The 19,066-nt window shown below is 44.2% G+C and overlaps 1 pseudogene; it reads left to right on the plus strand.

The window, feature by feature from the left end:
• The first annotated feature begins 9,366 nt into the window (after nucleotides 1–9,366).
• On the plus strand, nucleotides 9,367–9,927 carry LOC145348675 (cytochrome c1, heme protein, mitochondrial pseudogene; annotated as a pseudogene).
• Nucleotides 9,928–19,066: the final 9,139 nt, after the last annotated feature.

Consider the following 19,066-nt stretch of genomic DNA (forward strand, 5'->3'; position numbering starts at 1 on the left):
GAAAAGTGCTTCTTCCACTGCTATTCTGCGTTCTATGCCCAAGTTTTGTTTCTATCTTACCAGCTCATTTCGGATCCCATATGACTGCACCTTCTGTACCAGTCTGCCATGAGGAACCTTACCGAAGGTTTTACTAAAGTCCATGTATACAATGATCACTGTTCTGCTCTGGTCACTTTTTTTTCTTGTTACTTCCTCGAAGAACTCAATCAAGTTTGTGAGACATGACCTCCCCTTCGCACATGCTGCCTATTGCTAATGAACCTATTCACTTCCAGATGTGCATACATCCTGTCCCTAAGGTTTTCCCCACCACTGATATAAGGCTCAAAAGCCTGTAATTTCCCAAAATGTCTCTTCTGCCCTTCTTAAACAAATGAACAGTGTTAGCTACTCTCCAGTCATTTGGTATGTTGGCTATGACAAAAGAGAATACAAAGCTTTTGATCACGGCCTCAAGAATTTCTTCCCTTGCTTCTCTGTGTATTTTAGGATAAAGCCTATCTGGTCCTGGGGATTTGTCCACCTTAACGAATTTTTTCAAAATCTCCAATGCCTCCTTGAATTTTATCTCAACATGGCTTAGAATGTCAACATCTTTCTTTCTACACTAACCATCCACCATATTCTTCTCTTGTGTGACTATTGATGCAAAGTACTCATTAGGGACCTCACCCACCTTATCTAGCTCCACATACAAATTCCGTCCATGCCCTTGAATGGACATACCCTTTCCTTAGCTACCCTCTTCCTCACATCCAGATAAAAAGCCTTGGGATTCTCCTTAATCCTGCCGACCAAGGACATTTCATGGCCCCCTTTTGCCCTCTTAAGCCCCTGTTTAAGATATTTCCTGCTATTTTTGTACTCCTCAACTGCCTTATCCGTTTTCAATTTCCTATAATTTATTTATGCCTCCTTTTCCTTTTTCACTAAGTTCACAGTCTCGCTTATGATCCAGGGTTCCCGAATCTTGCCATTTTCATCCTTCATCTTTACAGGGACATACTTGTTCTGAATTGTTAACAACTGACGTTTAAAAGACTCCCACATATCGGGTGAGGATTTACCCTCAAGAGAGCTGCCAGTTAACATTCTCTAGCTCCTGTCTAATACTGTTATAGTTAGCCTTCCCCTACTTCAGTACTTTCATTCTGGGGCTACGTCTGTCCTTTTCTACAAGTACCTTGAAACTTATAGAATTATGACCATTATTCTCAAAATAGTCGCCCACTGAGACATTAATCACCAGTCCACTCTCGTTTCCCAGAACTAGGTCAAACATAGCCCCTTCCTGAGTATTGCCTGAAGAACTCTTGGACGCACTGAATAAACTCTGTCCCATCCAAGCCCCGGCACCAAAAGAATCCCAGTCTACGTTGGGGAAGTTAAAATCGTCCATCACAACAAAAATGTTGTTTTTACATCATCCCACAATCTGTTGACATATCAGTTTCTCTACTTCACGCTGGCTGTTGAAAGGTCTGTAGTTCAATGCCAACAGTGTGATTGCACCGATCCTGTTCCTGAGTTCTACCCATATAGCTTCACTGCATGATCCCACCAAGGTGTCCTCCCTCCGTATAGCTGTGACACTCTCTAATCGGTAAAGCACCACGCCCAACTTTTTTGACACTCCTTCTATCTCGCTTGAAGCATCAAAATCCTGGAATGATAAGCTGCCAGTCCTACCTTCTTTCATTCTAGTCTCTGTAGTTGCCACGACACCATAGATCCATGCAGTAATACAAGCTTTAAGTTCATCCACCTTACCTTTCACACTCCTTGCGTTAACGTGAACACACCTCAGACGATCTGTCGTTTCATGCATTGTACATTCTGCCTGTGTTTTATTTCTCTTATCCTCACTGGACCCTTTCACTGACTTCTCCACAGTCTCTGTCATCTGTAGTGACCCTTTTTGATTTTTGTCTTTGGTTTCTCTGCTTTCCACTTTTTCTCCCCTAACTGACTTTTGTTTCTGTCCCTACTCTACTTCTGTCTGACTTCCTGCATCAGTTCTTATCCCACTGCCACACTGGTTTAAACGCTCACCAATCAACAAACACTCCCCCTAGGACATTGGTTCCAGTCCTGCCCACGTGTAGGCTTTTCGATTTGTACTGGTCCCACTTCCTCTTGAACCACTTCCAATATTCCAGGAATTTGAATCTCTCGCTCTTGCATCATTTCTCAAGCCACGTATTCATTGAAACTATCCTGACATTCCTACTCTGGCTAGCACGTAGCTCTGGTAGCAATCCTGAGATTACTACCTTTGAGGTCCTACACTTTTGTTTAACTCCTAACTCTCTAAATTCAGCTTGTAGCACCTCGTTCTGTTTTTTTCCCATATCGTTGGCGCCTAAGTGCACCACCACAGCTGGCCATTCACCCTCATCCGCCAGAATGCTCTGCGGCCACTCCAAGACATCCTTGACCCTTGCATCAAGGGGCAACATGCAATTCTGAAGTCTCATTTGCGTCTGCAGAAACGTCTGTCTATTGCCCTTACAATTGAAACCCCTATCACAATAGCTCTGCCATACTTTATCCTGCCTTCCTGTGCGGCAGAGTCAACCACTGTGCCACAAACTGGCTGCTGCACTTCCCCTGGTGAGCCATGTATGCCAAAAGTATCCAAAACTTCATATCTGATTTGGAGGGAGATGGCGACTGCAGGTGCCCCTGCACTGCTTTCCTACTCTTCCTCTGTGCGGTGGAATTGTGTGCAGTTTTGCTGTCCTTATCTGAGTAAGGATGATTTTGCTATGGACGCAGTGCAGCAAAGCTTTAACAAGATGATTCCTGGGATGGCAATAGGAAGAACGACTGAACTGGTTGGGATTATATTCACTAAAATTTAGAAGAGTAAGAGGAGATCTGATAGAAGCTTACAAAGTTCTAATATGAGTACACAGGATAGGTTCAGAAACGATGTTCCCGATGGTGGGGGAGTGCAGAACAAAGGGTCATAGCTGGAGGTTTTAGGAGTGAGATGGGAGAAATGTCTTCACCCAGAGGGTGGTGAATCTGGAATTCACTACCACAGAATGTAGTTGAGGCCAGAATGTTGTGTGATTTTAAGAAGGAAATTGCTATAGCTCTTGGGGGTAAAGGAACCAAGAGATATGGAAGGGGAAGATAGGTTGAAGATATTGAATTTGATCGTGAGCCATGATCATAATGAATGGCAAGCAGGATGGAAGGGCCGAATGGCCTACTCCAGTTTTCATTTCCTAGGTATGTTTCTGTGTAGTTCTGACTCCGTTCCTGGGTGTCACAACTTTACAAGGATAGGAAGCTACTATAGTAAAGTTTAAGAGAGTGTTTCCACAGATGAAGGATTTTACTGACGTGGGTACATTTCAGCTGGTAGTCTCCTCGGAGCAGATAAAGTGAAAGCAGATTGAATGGAGGTTTTCAAAATCATGCAAAACTGAACAGTATTCCACTGCTTGAGGTATCAAGAGCCAATGGATACCAATTTCAAGTAACTGACAAAAGGACCAAGGTGTTATGATTATGACATTTAGGCGCTACAATGCATTTTCTGAGGGAATGGGAAAAATAGATTCGGAAAGGAATCAGATAATTATCTGATGAAGAAAAAAAATGCAGCACCGAATAGAGTGGGACAAGCTGAATTGTCCCTTCAGAGAGCCAACGTGGGCAATAGCCAGCCTGTAAACATTCTATGACTCTACAACAAATATTCGCCCAACACATATATTCTATGAACATCATCAACATTTGTTATCGTTTAGTGGAAGTAACGGGAAGAAAAAAATGGAAAATTTTGACTTATAAAATGTAGCCATTTCAACGCAACGATGAACACTTGCATCTGTAGCTAAATGGTGTTACCTATAGAAAATAATTTTCAAAGTGCTCAATGAAATGTAAGGAAGATAACAAATAATAACATGCCACCCTTCCAAGTAATTGTTAAAATCGTATTACGAGCGTTATGCATTACGAATCAACTTGATACGTTACTGAGAAGATCGCGAATTGTGTAAATTTCTGAAATGGAAGCAAAAGGAACATGTTATTTAAACGGTAGTGCTAAAAGCAAAACTTTGAATCGAAGCAAACACAGAAAGTAGAAACAGGTAACGTTAGGCAAAAATGAGAATATTTTAAAAATAAATAAATGAAGATAATGGCCCGGTAACTTCCCGGCTTCCGAACGTCAGGTTTGAGGGTACCCCAAAGATGCGCTGCGGAATTCGTCTCCGAAATTTAGAGGTGAAGCTTCACCTGGACATTGTCCAGAAGCGCAAACTTCATCTGAACAATTGAGCTGCACTGGGAAGGATCTCAAATCGAATTAAATCGTTTCGAATGGTTCTGCCAGCTATGCACTAATATCACTCTGTAAAGGTTAGAAAAAAATGCTTCTAAATTCAGTATAATTATTTTCAAACACTCAGGTTGAGCGCCCCACAGCAACCCACCCCCATAACCTCTGCCGTCCCCACCCACTCTTTGCACCTCCCAATTCATTACACTGAAGGTATACTTTCAGCGTCCATTACTTTCTGGAGAACAGAACTGCAGATTAGAGACCTTCAGAGGAAAAGATTCTCCCTACCGCTATCACTATATATTTTTTTAATTCTTAGACTGTGCCTCTAGTTCTAGTGTGCCCAAGAGGCAATATCATTCTGTGCCCATCATATCAGTCTCTTCAGATCTGACATGTTTCAAGAAGATCACCAATAAGGTAAGTTGTTGGTGGCATGGTAGCACAGTGGTTAACACTGCTGCCTCCCAGTTCCAGGGACCAGGATTTGATTCCCAGCTTGGGTCATTGCCTGTGTGGAGTTTGCACATTTTTCCTGTGTCTGTGTGGGTTTTCTCCGGGTGCTCCGGTTTCCTTACACAGTCTAAAGATGTGCAGGTTAGGTTGATTGGCCATGCTAAATTGCCCATAGTGTCCCGGGATGTGTAGATTAGAGGGATTAATGAGTTAGATCTGTGGCGCTTGCGGGGCTAGGGCCTGGGATGGGATTGTTGTCAGTGCGGACTCGATAGGCCAAATGGCCTCCTTCTGCACAGTAGGATTTCTATGACGACCATTTATTTTTCTAAGTTAGAATGGATTTTGACACAACCCAGTCAACCATTCTTCATAAGAAAACCCTTCCATCTCAGGGATCAGTCAAGTTTGGAGCTGCAGCGTCTGAGGGACCCAGTCAGGGAGTTAGAGCTGCGGCTTGAGGATGTATTTTTAGTAAGGGAGAACGAAGCAATAATGGATAGGAAGCATAGTCAAGTGGAGATACCAGGGCCTAAGGCGGGGACAGGTGGGTAACCGTTAGGAAGGGGAAAAAGAGTCATGTTCCAAAGACTACCCCAGTGATAGGCTCCCAAAACATCAAGGGAAGGGCAACAAATGGGGGAGGTGATCTTCCGGAGGTAAGAGAGGAGGACAAAACACCTTAGAGGGAAGGAAGGGGACTAGAAGTGAGATAGTGGTGGGGGATGGGAGGGTTAAAGGAATAGATAGGCGGTTCTGTGGACAAAAGCGAGACTCCAGGATGGTAGTCTGCCTCCCTGGAGCAGGGGTACAGTATGTTTCAGAGAGGGTAGAAGGAATATTGAAGGGCAAAGGGAAACAAGCTGATGTAATAGTGCATATTCGGATTGGCGGATGGTGACTAGTGGAGTGCCCCAGGGGTCGGTGCTGGGGCCTCAGCTTTTTACCATTTATATAGATGATCTGGAGGAGGGAACCGAGTGTAGAGTGTCGAAATTTGCTGATGACACCAAGACTGGGGGAATGGCAAATTGTGCGGAGGGTGTGGAGAGTCTGCAGAAGGATCTAGATAGGCTGGGCGAATGGGCCAGGAAATGGCAAATGGAATTTAATGTTGGCAAGTGTGAGGTGGTCACTTTGGTAGGAAGAATGGTAGGAAGGACTATTACTTACGGGGCGAAAAACTGTAGCAGGCGACGGTGCAGAGGGACCTCGGGGTCCTTGTGCATGAGTCGCAGAAACCCAGCTTGCAGGTGCAGCAGGTGGTCAGGAAGGCGAATGGGATGCTGGCCTTCATAGCGAAGGGGATTGAATATAAAAGTAGGGAGGTCTTGCTGCAGCTGTATAGGGCATTGGTGAGGCCGCAACTGGAGTACTGTGTGCATTTTTGGGCGCCGCACCTGCGCAAAGATATTTTGGCCTTGGAGGGAGTGCAGAGGAGGTTTACTAGGCTGATACCGGAGTTGAGCTATGAGGAGAGGCTGAATAAACTGGGCTTGTACTCGTTAGAGTTTAGAAGAATGAGAGGAGATCTCATTGAGACATATAAGATGATGAATGGGATGGATAGGATAGAGGTGGAGAGACTCTTCCCACTCAAAAAAGACAATAGGACTAGGGGGCACAGCCTCAAAATAAAAGGGGGGCGGTTTAGAACGGAGTTGAGGAGGAACTTCTTCACTCAAAGGGTGATGAATCTCTGGAATTCTCTGCCCGTTGAAGTGGTGGAGGCTGCCTCGCTAAATATTTTTAAGACGCGGGTTGATGGGTTTTTGATAGGAGAGGGGATTAAGGGTTATGGGGAGAGGGCGGGAAAGTGGAACTGAGCAGCGACAGATCAGCCATGATCTTATTGAATGGCGGGGCAGGCTTGAAGGGCTGGATGGCCTACTCCTGCTACTATTTCTTATGTTCTTATGTTCTTATATAGGTGAGAAGGACGTAGCAAGGAAGAGCAGGGGGATGTTTAGGGAGTTGGGTGCCAGGCTGAAGAGCAGGGCCTCCAGGGTGGCAGTCTCTGGGCTGCTACCAGTGCCTAGTGACCGTGGGGCTAGGAATACTGAGATCCTTCTTCTGAATGCGTGGCTGAAGGATTGGTGCAAGACGGAGGATTTTACATTTGTTAATCATTGGGAAGTATTCGTGAGGGAAGGGCACCTGTATAGGAGGGATAGGGAACACTTAAATAGGAAGGGCATGAATATCTTAGCTGGGAGGTTAGCTGGAGTGTTTCAGCAGGGTTTAAACTAATGTGGAGGGGGGGGCGTGGGGATGAAACCGATAGTTCAGTAGGCACTGGGATTGGGAGCAAGTTGGGTGACAGGGTAAGATTAGACGAGAGGAAAATCATCCGGGAGAAGGAGGATCCGAGTGGGCCTGGAGGTCTGGAGTGCGTCTGTTTTAACATGAGGAGCGTAACGGGTAAAACGGATGAACTTAAGGCCTTAATGTTTGCAGGGAATTTAGATGTGTTTGCAGTGACAGAGATGTGGTTAAAATAAGGGCAGGACTGGGTATAAGTGTTTCAGGAGTGACAGAGGAGGGTCAAAAAGAGGTGCAGGAGTGGCATTGTTAGTTAGGGAGTACATTACAGTGGTGCAGAGGGAGGATAATTTAGAGGAGTCAGGAAATGAGTGGGTGGAGTTTAGGCATAGGAAGGGAGCAGTCACTATGCTAGGGGTATACTATAGGCCACCCAATAGCCCGCGGGAAATGGAAGAAAGTATATGTAAGGAAATTCTGGATAGGTGCAGAAAAAATAGGGTTGTTGTAGTGGGAGACTTTATTCTCCCTGGGGTGCCTAGAGCTGGGGGTCCGGACAGGGAGAAATTTGTAAAATGTGTACTGGAAGGGTCTTTGGAGCAGTGTGTAGCTAACCTGACTAGAGAGGGGGCTATACTGGATTTAGTTCTGGGAAATGAGCCTGGTCAGGTGGTCGAGGTTACAGTAGGGGAACATGTGGCAAACAGTGACCACAATTCTGTCTACTTCAGGATACTAATGGAAAAGGATGAGTGCTTTCTGAAGAGGAGGGTGCTAAATTGGGGGAAGGCTAGCTACAGCTAGATTAGGCAGGAATTTATAGATACAGATTGGGAGAGGTTGTTTGAGAGTAAGTCCACGTTTGGCACGTGGGAGTCTTCTAAGGGACAACTGAAAAGGTTGCAGGAAAGACATGTACCGGTTAAGAGGAAGGATGAGAAAGGTAGGATTAGAGAGCCATGGATAACTAGGGGTATTGAGGACTTGGTCTGGAAGAAAAGAGAGGCATATGGTAGGTCCAAGCAACTGGGAACAGAGAGAGCATTGGAGGAATGCAGAGACAGTAGGAGGGAACTCAAACGGGGAGTTAGAAGGATGAAAAGAGGGGATGAAATGGTCTTGACAGATAGGATTAAGGAAAATCCAAAGGCATTTTACTCCTATGTTGGGAACAAAAGGGTGGTTAGAGGAAAAATCGATCCTCTTGGGGACAGAGGAGGGGAAATATGCTTAGAGTCCGAGGGAATGGGGGAGATCCTGAATGAACACTTTGCATCAGTATTCACGAAGGAGAGAGACTTGTTGTCCAGTATTGTCTTGGAGGGAGTTGTAGACTTGTTGGAGGAAATATCTATTATGAGGGAGGAAGAGTTAAGGTTTTTAGGCAGTATTAAAACTGATAAATCTCTGGGGCCTGATGGCATTTATCCTAGGCTGTTTAGGGAGACAAGAGATGAAATTGCTGGGCCTCTGATGCAAATCTTTGTTTCTTCTTTGGACACAGGTGAGGTCCCAGAGGACTGGACGATAGCAAACGTGGTACCGTTGTTTAAAAAGGGTGGTAGGGATAACCCGGGTAATTATAGGCCGGTGAGTTTGACGTCAGTGGTAGGGAAATTGTTGGAAAGGATTCTTAGGGATAGGATGTATACGCATTTAGAGCATGGCAATCTGATTAGTGATAGGCAGCATGTCTTTGTAAAGGGGAGGTCGTACCTTACGAATCTGGTAGAATTTTTTGAGGAGGTGACAAAAACGGTCAACGAAGGTCGAGCCGTTGATGTCATCTATATGGATTTCAGTAAGGCGTTTGACAAAGTCCCTCATGGTAGGTTGGTGGAAAAGGTTAAGGCTCATGGGATACAAGGACAGGTGTCTAGATGGATTGAGAACTGGCTTGGTAACAGGAGACAGAGAGTAGCAGTGGAAGGGTCTTTTTCTAGCTGGAGGTCTGTGACTAGTGGTGTGCTGCAGGGCTCAGTACTGGGACATTTGCTATTTGTAATATACATAAATGACTTGGAAGAAGGAGTAGGTGGTGTGATCAGCAAGTTTGCAGATGACACGAAGATGGCTGGACTTGCTGATAGTGAGGAGCAGTGTCAGGCAATACAGCAGGATATAGATAGGCTGGTATATTGGGCAGAGAAATGGCAGATAGAATTTAATCCAGATAAATGCGAGGTGATGCATTTTGGGAGAAATAATGTAGGGGGCAGTTATACAATAAATGGTAGGCCTATTAAGAGCATAGAAACGCAGAGGGACTTGGGGTGCAAGTACACAAGTCCTTGAAAGTGGCAGTACAGGTGGAGAAAGTGGCGAAGAGGGCTTATGGTATGCTCGTCAGTGTTCGTTGTGGTTATCAGGTATACAAGCAGGTCTGTGCAGCCTGTCACAATGTGTAATGTGTGGCTTTTCAAAACTTGGTTGGAGAAACTCACACACAGGAAGAGGCCAAGGCTCTAGCTGAGGAGATTGAAGTGTTGGATGGACCAGATGAAAATGGAGAAATGTTCACTCGTCCTGGAACGCTGTCTGATTATTTCCCTCAACTGTACCCCAACTCTGAGGCTGCAAGAGCAGCGAATAATGGATCTCTACCACCTGATCTCACCCTCGTTGCAAATGCCAGACATGGTGGTGAGGATTATGTCTTCACTCTGCTTACTGGTTACTGTGATCCTCCTGATGGTACCAGTCTCCGGGAAGGCCAATACTACAACCCCTACTTCCCTGGTCAGGTGATTGGGATGGACCCTCCACTCTATGATGAAGCTGTTGAGTATGAGGATGGTACCCCAGCCTCGATGAGCCAGATGGCTAAGGATGTCTGCACATTCCTACGATCCGGGTGCTCCGGTTTCCTCCCACACCCCAAAGATGTGCTCTTAGGCTGATTGGTGTAACAAATTGTCCCTAAATTATTCTCCCCTTAATCTGGTTTTCAATGGGGGTACCATAAACATAGACATGGGTCAAGGGTGGAGGAGGAAAAACACATTGTTAAGATGGCAGCATGGGCTCGTTGGGCCGAAGGGCCTGTTTCCCATGCTGTGTTGTTCTTTGTTCTTTGCTTGCCTTTATACAGAGGGGTATAGAGTATAAAAGCTGGCATCTAATGTTAGTTGTATAGAATGTTAGTTTGACCACATTTGAAGTAATGCGTCCAGTTCTGGTCGCCTTACTACCAGAAGGATGTGGAGGCCCTGGAGAGAGTGCAGAGGAGTTTTACCAGGATGTTGCCTAGTATTGAAGGACTGAGTTATGAGGAGAGATTGGTCAAATTGGGGCTGTTCTCCTTAGAAAGACGGAGAGTGAGGGGAGATCTAACAGAGGTGTATAAGATTATGAAGGGTATAGACAGAGTGAACAATGGTAAGATTTTTCCCAGGTTGGATACAAAAATTACAAGGGGCCACAGGCTTAGGGTGAGGGCAGGGGGGGGGTGAGGTATAATTCGGATGTTAAAGGGAGGTTATTCACGCAGAGGGTTGTGGGGGCCTGGAATGCACTGCCAAGTAAGGTGGTGGAGGCAGGCACGCTAGGATTGTTTAAGGTTTACTTAGATAGGCACATGAGTGGACTAAAGATGGAGGGATACAGGAAACTGTTCTAAATAAGGATCAAGAGCCTTGGGGCATTCCTGGGAATCAATTGATTCCTATGGACATTCCAACATATTTTGTGGTTCACTTGTCTTACTTCTGAAATTCTGGGGATTCCGTGAATGTCTGTATAAATTGTGCATGTTTATTCATGTCTTTTCTTTTAATCCACAGGTGATTCAGTCTGCCTTGTTGTCCAACAAGGGGGCATACACGCGGTGGGTCATGCGAGGGCTGGTCTTGGATGTTGCCTCGAGAGTTGCCTAGTGCTTCACGTCGTTAGTGTACACTTAAACTGGACCAGCTGACAGGCAACATGACTGCTCAGTGACTATCACTGTTTGCTGTGCAGATACATAGATTTGGGCCAGTGCCTGTGGGAGTTTGCACATTCTCCCCGTCCTTGCGTGGGTTTTCTCTGGGTGCTCCAGTTTCCTCCCACACCCCAAAAATGTGCTCTTAGGCTGATTGGTGTTAACAAATTGTCCCTAAACTAGTCATCCCTCAATCTGGTTACGGTTTCTTTATTGTGGAGTCCAATAGGCGTAGACAAAAGTCATAGGTAGAAGAGGGCACTCACAATGTTAAAATGGCAGTGCGGGTTCACTGGGCCGAAGGGCCTATTTTCCGTACTGTGTTGTTCTTTGTTCTTTGTTCTTAAGCTCCTTTGAACTTCTGCTAATACAATGATATCCTTTTTGCAAACAAAGAGACCAAAACTGTGCGAAGTACTACAGTTATGGTCTCACCAAGGCTCTGCCTGATGCTGTAAAACATCTCTTAAATCTTTAAGACTGTTCTTCGTTCTCAAAGTATGCTCATGCCTTCAATGATTTTTTTTACATTCGATGGCAAAAACAAAACACTGAAATTCTGAAACAAAATTAAAAAATGATGCAGTTCTCAGGAGGCGATGCAGCATCTTCGGAGACAGAACTAATGTCACCATTTTGGGCTAATGACCTTTCATCAGAATTCAGAAAAGTCAGAAATGTAACAGATTTTATGGAAATGAAATGTGGGAGTGAGGACATTAGCGAAGGGAAGATCTGTAATTAGATGGAAGGCAGCATGATCAAATGACAAGAGTTAGTGGTGAATTCCAATGTAGGATTTTTTTAAATGATTTACCCTCCATAGTATGACTTTGTTTTTGCTCTGAAAGGGAAAATAACATCTCATTCAACACCGCATTTTCTTTTTGAAATTCAACAAATTTTAAAAGTTGTATAAATTCTAATATGTAATTAAGATGATAGCTGACTAGTTTCTTTCCACTGTATTTATCTTAAAGAATTGTGCATGGAACAGATTGATTTGATGAGTCTGGAATGTGGGTGTAACCAAATTCAGCATGCTTTCTGTTTGTTGTCCAATAGGTTACTTCATATTTAGAACCTACATCAGAGGATATCATTAATGCAAAAAGGAGAGCCAAATGTTCAAGTCTGTCCCTGTTAGTATATGGCATTTTTATAAGCAAATCATCGGGCAGATTTGGGAGCATTCTCCACATCTGGAGTTGCACTATCAGGCTGATATTATTGGGTGACATTACCAACAGTTTTGTATAATATCGCAAGCGCATGGGCTTAAAAGCTGAAACAAAATAAAAACGGAACTTGCTCAATAGCCAACACTGGAGTAAGAAACAGTTAACATTTTGAGTCTGTATAGCTGCTGAATTCATGCAGATATAGAACAGAAACACAGGAAAAAAAAGGGAACAAAATAGAGAGTGGGAGACAATTTAAATTAGAAACCTTCGTGAACAGAGGGTGAAATCTGATGGGGCACGTGCACTGGTAAGGTTAATTTTGTTCCTCTCGCCACAGATGCTGCCAGAGTGTGTCTATCCAACATTTTCTGTTTTTATTTCAGGTAAAATCCGATCTCGATCTGGAAGTTGAGGGGGTTGAGCTATGAGGAGAGGCTGAATAAATTAGGCTTGTACTCGTTAGAGTTTAGAAGAATGAGGGGAGATCTCATTGAGACATGTAAGATGATGAATGGGATGGATAGGATAGAGGTGGAGAGACTCTTCCCGCTCAGAAAGGATAGTAGGACTAGGGGGCACAGCCTCAAGATAAAGGGGGGACGGTTTAGAACAGAGTTGAGGAGGAACTTCTTCACTCAAAGGGTGGTGAATCTCTGGAATTCTCTGCCCATTGAAGTGGTGGAGGCTGCCTCGCTAAATATTTTTAAGACGCGGGTTGATGGGTTTTTGATAAGAGAGGGGATTAAAGGTTATGGGGAGAGGGCGGGAATGTGGAACTGAGCCACGACAGATCAGCCATGATCTTATTGAATGGCGGGGCAGGCTCGAAGGACTAGTTGGCCTACTCCTGCTCCTATTTCTTATGTTCTTATTTTCTGTTTTTATTTCAGATTTCTAGCATCCACAATATTTCACTTTAGTTGGAAGTTGGCACACTGCATATTTTATGTTAATATAAATTAACTGCGTTGGAGATCATTAATGACTCAATGGATTATGGTGTGAAATCTATAATACACCTTTAGAGTCAGATTCACGTCATGTGTCCTTCAAGATTTGTTTTGAAGGGAAAACTTGTTCAGGCGGTTTTAGAAGCAACAGCTGTGCCCAGAGTCTCAGCTCAACAGTCAGTCAAGTTTTTGCTGCTGTGTTTGTCTTTTTTGAATGCACAGGCTTTCCATGAGTCAGAGACTTTTAGTGGCTGCTGATTACTCCGTTGAGTACTATATTTTGTTGTTGGCCATCGCCCAGAGCTATAAAGTATCTAAGAGATATAGGCATTGTGGTCTCCTTTCTTCTGAAAGGGTGCGCTCATTAACTGTTTCAGAATATTTCATGGCATACTTCCTACCCATTATTAACTAAATACGTGCCAGACTGGGTGCTACGTTCATCTGTCATACATTCATTCTGCTAATCCCCAGCCCTATGATTGATTCACCTGCACATTGACACAATCAAGCAGCTGCTTCCTTCTTGAGTCCATACTGCTTTTGAGCTACAGCCAAAGTGATTTTCCTCCAGCATTCACAATTGTGCTGTGTTGCACACTAGCATAATATTGCACATTTTGAGGTCGTATTCTCAGCAGATGCCCTCCTTAGGTTATTGAATCTTTTCTGGCATTGGGACCATTTGCTTCTGACTGACACTGTCATCTCCTCCCTGGCTGCATCCTTTTGGCATGGCGTCTCCCTCTTAACTGGGGCAGGCAACAGCTGCATACATCACTCGGCGACTACATGTAGGAAGGCTCTGAGGGAGTACACATTGGATCTGAGGGCTGGTTTGGCCCTTCTCCCTACCTCTTCACTTCACTCGGAAGGCATAAACATCTCTGGAGGGAAGCTTGCATCAACTGGGCAATTCATTCATGGAAATACATGGTTAGCTTGTTAAGGTTAAAATGAATGGCATGTCTGAATATTACCTTGGTTTGGAGACAGTGTGGTTCAAAATAAAATGCAGTCCCCGCAGAAAACTGTAAACTGCTCAATGGCAACTATACTGTGGAGTTTGATGTGATCTTGCATCTATATCTCCTGGCACGTTGTCATGCAGAGCGCCCTTTAACCTATTGGTCGTGACCACCTTCCGGGACTGAAAGCTTTATCATTCAACATAGAAAGACCTTCCATGTATCAACATCAGCTATATAACCATAAACAAATACCCTACTGTTCCTCGACTTAATAAAATAGTCATTCACCAGCATTCACTCACAGAGCGCAAAAGTGAAATTGAATAGAGCAAATTTTGAGACTCCATTTAAAAGACAGTGGTCTCAACATACAGGAAGTAAAAGTGGAAAGCAGACTCGTTCCAGACTAATCTTGCTCTAAGTCATTGAAGTCATTGAACCTATTCAAATTAATTAACGGAGAGATCTGTATAGGAAGTCTAAATGCAGGAAGAACTGCTCGAAGTAAAATTCAACAGCTGGTCGTAAGGTGATGCAATACCAACTGGCATAACTTTTTTTGGAATATCCAGGTGTCTTCCAACACAGAGAATGCTAGGTGGCCTGGCTGCAGGATGACCTGGGATAGGAACTTAATATACAGAGGTATTCAATATTCAAGAAAGGTAGATGGAAAGAAAAGAGTGTGGGGAGGTTTGCTGGTTAAAGAGGAGTTAATGCAATAGTAGGAAGGACATTAGTCTGGACAATGTAGAATCTGTATCGGTGGAACTTTGAAACACCAAAGACAAAAACCTCCGAGCAGCAGTAGTGTTGCTGGGGATGGCATCAAGCCAAAAATTAGAAACGGGTGTATCAAGGGTACAGCAGATTTTCTGGGTGACTTCAATCTTCATATTGATTGGACTTACCAAACTGGCAGCAATGTAATGGATGAGGATTTCTTGGAATGTTTGAGGGGTGCATTTCTCAACCAATATATTGAGGAACCAACGAGAGAGCAGGCCATCCTAGACGGGATATTGTGTAATGAGAGAGGATTAATTAGCAACCTTGCAGTGTGAGACCCTTGGGAATGATCATAATATGGTAGAATTCTTCATTAAGATGAGGCATGACACAGTTAAGTCTGAGACTAGGGTCCTGAACATGAGGAAAGCTAAATTTGATGGTATGAGACGTGCATTGAGACATTGATAGGATGGAAGAATGGGCGGAGAAGTGGCAGATGGAGTTCAACCCAGATAAATGTGAAGTGGTTCATTTTGACAGATCAAATAGGATTCCAGAATATAATATTAATGGTAGGAATCTTGGCAGTGTGGAAGATCAGAAGGATCTTAGGGTCCGGGTTCATAGGATGCCCAAAGCAGCTTCACAGCTAGAGACTGTGGTTAAGAAGGTGTATGGTGTACTGGCCTTCATCAATTGAGGAATTGAGTTTAAGCGAAGAGAGATAATGTTGCAGCTATATAGGACACTGGTCAGACCCCACTTGGAGTATTGTGCTCAGATCCGGTCGCCTTATTACAGGAAGGATGTGGAAGCCATAGAAAGGGTGCAGAGGAGATTTACAAGGATGTTGCCTGGATTGGGGAGCATGCCTTATGAGGATTGATTGAGGGAGCTCAGCCTTTTCTCCTTGGAGAGACGAAGAATGAGGGGTGACCTAAAGAGGTGTATAAGATGTTGAGAGGTATTGATCTAGTGGATAGTCAGAAGCCTTTTCCCAGTGCTGAAATGGTTGCCACAAGAGGTTTAAGGTGCTGGGGAGTAGTACAGAGGAGATGTCAGGGGTAAGTTTTTAACTCAGAGAGAGGTGGGTGTGTGGAATGGGCTGCCAGCAACGGTGGTGGAGGCGGATTTGATAGGGTATTTTAAGAGACTTTTAGATAAGTACATGGAACTTAGTAAGATAGAGGGTTATAGGTAAGCCTAGTATTCTCTAAGGTAGGGACATGTTTGGCACAACTTTGTGGGCCGAAAGGCCTGCATTGTGCTGTAGTTTTTCTATGTTTCTATGGATACGTGGATGAACATCAATAACTTTACATCCCTGTCTGGTGTGAGAGTAAAATGGGGAAGATGGCTCATCCATGACTACCAAGGGAAATCAGGAATACTTTTAAAATCAAAGTGGAGGCATATAAATTGGCCCAAAAAAGCAGCAAATCTGAGGACTGGGAGAAATTTAAAATCCAGCAGAGGAGGACGAAGGGTTTAATTTGCGAAGGGAAAATAGAATACTACAATAGACTTGCGGAAAACATAAAAATTGACTGCGAAATTTTCCATAGATAAGTGAAGAGAAAAAGACAGGTGAAGACAAATGTAGGTCACTTACAGTTAGCATCAGGTGAACAGGCAACAAAGAGATGGCAGACCAGTTGAACAAACAATATACATCTGCCTTCACTAAGGACAACACAACTAGCTTTTCAGAAGTACTGAGGACAGAGAGTCTAGTATGAAGGAGGAACTGAAGGAAATTCTTATTAGTCAGGACATCATATTGGGGAAAATGTTGACATTAAATCTTGATACATCCCCAGGGTCTGGTGCTCTGCATCCCAGAGTACTCAAGGGAGAGGCCCTTGAAATAATGAATGCTTTGGTGATCATTTTCCAGCATTCTATAGACTCTGGAAAAGTTCCACTGGAGTGGAGGGTAGCACATGTAACCCCACTTTTTTAAAAAAGGAGGCAGAGAGAAAATGGGGAATTATAGACCAATGAGCCTGACATTAGTAGTGAGGAAAATGTTGCAGTCAAATATTAAGCATGCAATAACTGAGCATTTGAAAAGTGGTGACAGGATCGGTCCAAGTCAGTGTGGATTCGCTAAAGGGAGATTGTGCTTGACAAATCTTCTGGATTTTTTTTTTGAGGATGTGACCAGTAGAGTGGGCATAGGTGAATCAGTGGATATTGTGTATCTGGACTTTCAACGGGCTTTTGACAAGGTCCCACACAAGAGATTAGTGAGCAAAATTAAACCTTATGGTATTGGGGGTAATGTATTGACTTGGATAAAGAACGGGTTAACAGGCAGGCAGCAGAGAGTGGGATAAATGGCTCCTTTACAGAGTGGCAAGACGTGGGTGACTAGTGGGTTACCACAGGGTTCAGTACTGGGACCCCAACCATTCACAATATATATTCATGATTTGGATGAAGGAATTGAATGCAATATCTTCAAATTTGCAGAAGACACTAAACTGAATGGCAGAGCATGCTGGGAGAAGGATGCTAACAAGACACAGGATGACTTATACAGGCTGGTTAAGTGGGAAAGTGCTTGGCAAATGCAATATAATGTGGACAAATGTGAGGTTATTCACTTTGGTGGCAAAAACGGGAAGGAAGGTTATTATCTGAATGGTGGAAGTTCAGGCAAAGGAGAAGTGCTATGTGACCTGGGTGTCATGGTGGAACAGTCCCTGACAGTTGGCATGCAGGTACAGCAAGTAGTGAGGGAAGCTAATAACATGCTGGCCTTCATACCAAGAGAATTTGAGTATGGAAGTGGTGTCTTGCTACAGTTACACAAGTTCTTGGCGAGGCCACCCCTTGAGTATCATGTGCATTTTTGATCTTCTTGTCTGAGGAAAGTCATTTTTGCTGTTGAGGGAATGCAGGTATCATTCACCAGTCTGATTCCTGGAAAGGCAGGATGGATATATGAAGAGAAATTGGATTGACTGGGCTTGTACTCACTGGAATTTAGAAGAATGACAGGGAATCTCATAGAAACATATAAAATCCTGATGTGACTGGACAGACAAGATGCAGGAAGAATGTTCCCGATGTGGGGAAAGTGCAGAGATAGGCACCACAGTCCAACAATAAGAGGTAAACAATTCAGGACTGAAATGAGGAAGAACTTCTTCACTCAGATAGAACCTGTTGAATTTTCCACCACGGAAAGCTGCTTCATTAGATGTAGAACATAGAACACTACAGCGCAGAACAGGCCCTTCGGCCCACGATGTTGCACCGACCAGTTAAAAAACAATGACCCACTAACCTAAACCAATCCCTTTTCGTCCATAAACCTATCCACGGATCTCTTAAACGCCCCCAAACTAGGCGCATTTACAACTGCAGCAGGCAGGGCATTCCAATCCCTCACCACCCTCTGGGTAAAGAACCTACCCCTGACATCCGTCCTATAACTACCCCCCCTTAATTTAAAGCCATGCCCCCTCGTGCTAGCTTTCTCCATCCGAGGAAAAAGGCTATCACTGTCCACCCTATCTAAACCTCTAATCATCTTATATGTTTCAATAAGATCCCCTCTTAGCCGCCTTCTTTCTAGCGAAAACAACCCCAAATCCCTCAGTCTCTCCTCATAGGACCTCCCCTCCATACCAGGCAACATCCTGGTAAACCTCCTCTGCACCCTCTCCAAAGCCTCCACATCCTTCCTGTAATGTGGGGACCAAATCTGCACACAGTACTCCAAGTGCGGCCGCACCAGAGTTGTGTACAGCTGCAACATGACGCTGCGACTCCTAAATTCAATCCCCCTACCAATAAACGCCAAGACACCGTATGCCTTCTTAACAACCTTATCTACTTGATTCCCAACTTTCAGGGATCTATGTACACATACACCTAGATCCCTCTGTTCATCCACACTATTCAAAGTCCTCCCATTAGCCCTATACTCAACACATCTGTTATTCCTACCAAAGTGAATTACCTCACACTTCTCCGCATTAAACTCCATCCGCCACCTCTCGGCCCAGCTCTGCAACCTGTCTAAGTCTCCCTGCAAACTATGACACCCTTCCTCACAATCTACCACACCTCCGACTTTGGTGTCATCAGCAAATTTACTAATCCACCCAACTATACCCTCATGCAGATCATTAATAAAAATTACAAATAGCAGTGGCCCCAAAACAGATCCCTGAGGCACACCACTCGTAACCGAACTCCATGACGAATATTTACCATCAACCACCACCCTCTGTCTCCTATCTGCTAGCCAATTCCTGATCCAATTT

The sequence above is a fragment of the Carcharhinus amblyrhynchos genome, chromosome 9, assembly GCF_965287045.1.
Source record: "Carcharhinus amblyrhynchos chromosome 9, sCarAmb.v2.hapA, whole genome shotgun sequence".
NCBI classification, from domain to species: domain Eukaryota; kingdom Metazoa; phylum Chordata; class Chondrichthyes; order Carcharhiniformes; family Carcharhinidae; genus Carcharhinus; species Carcharhinus amblyrhynchos.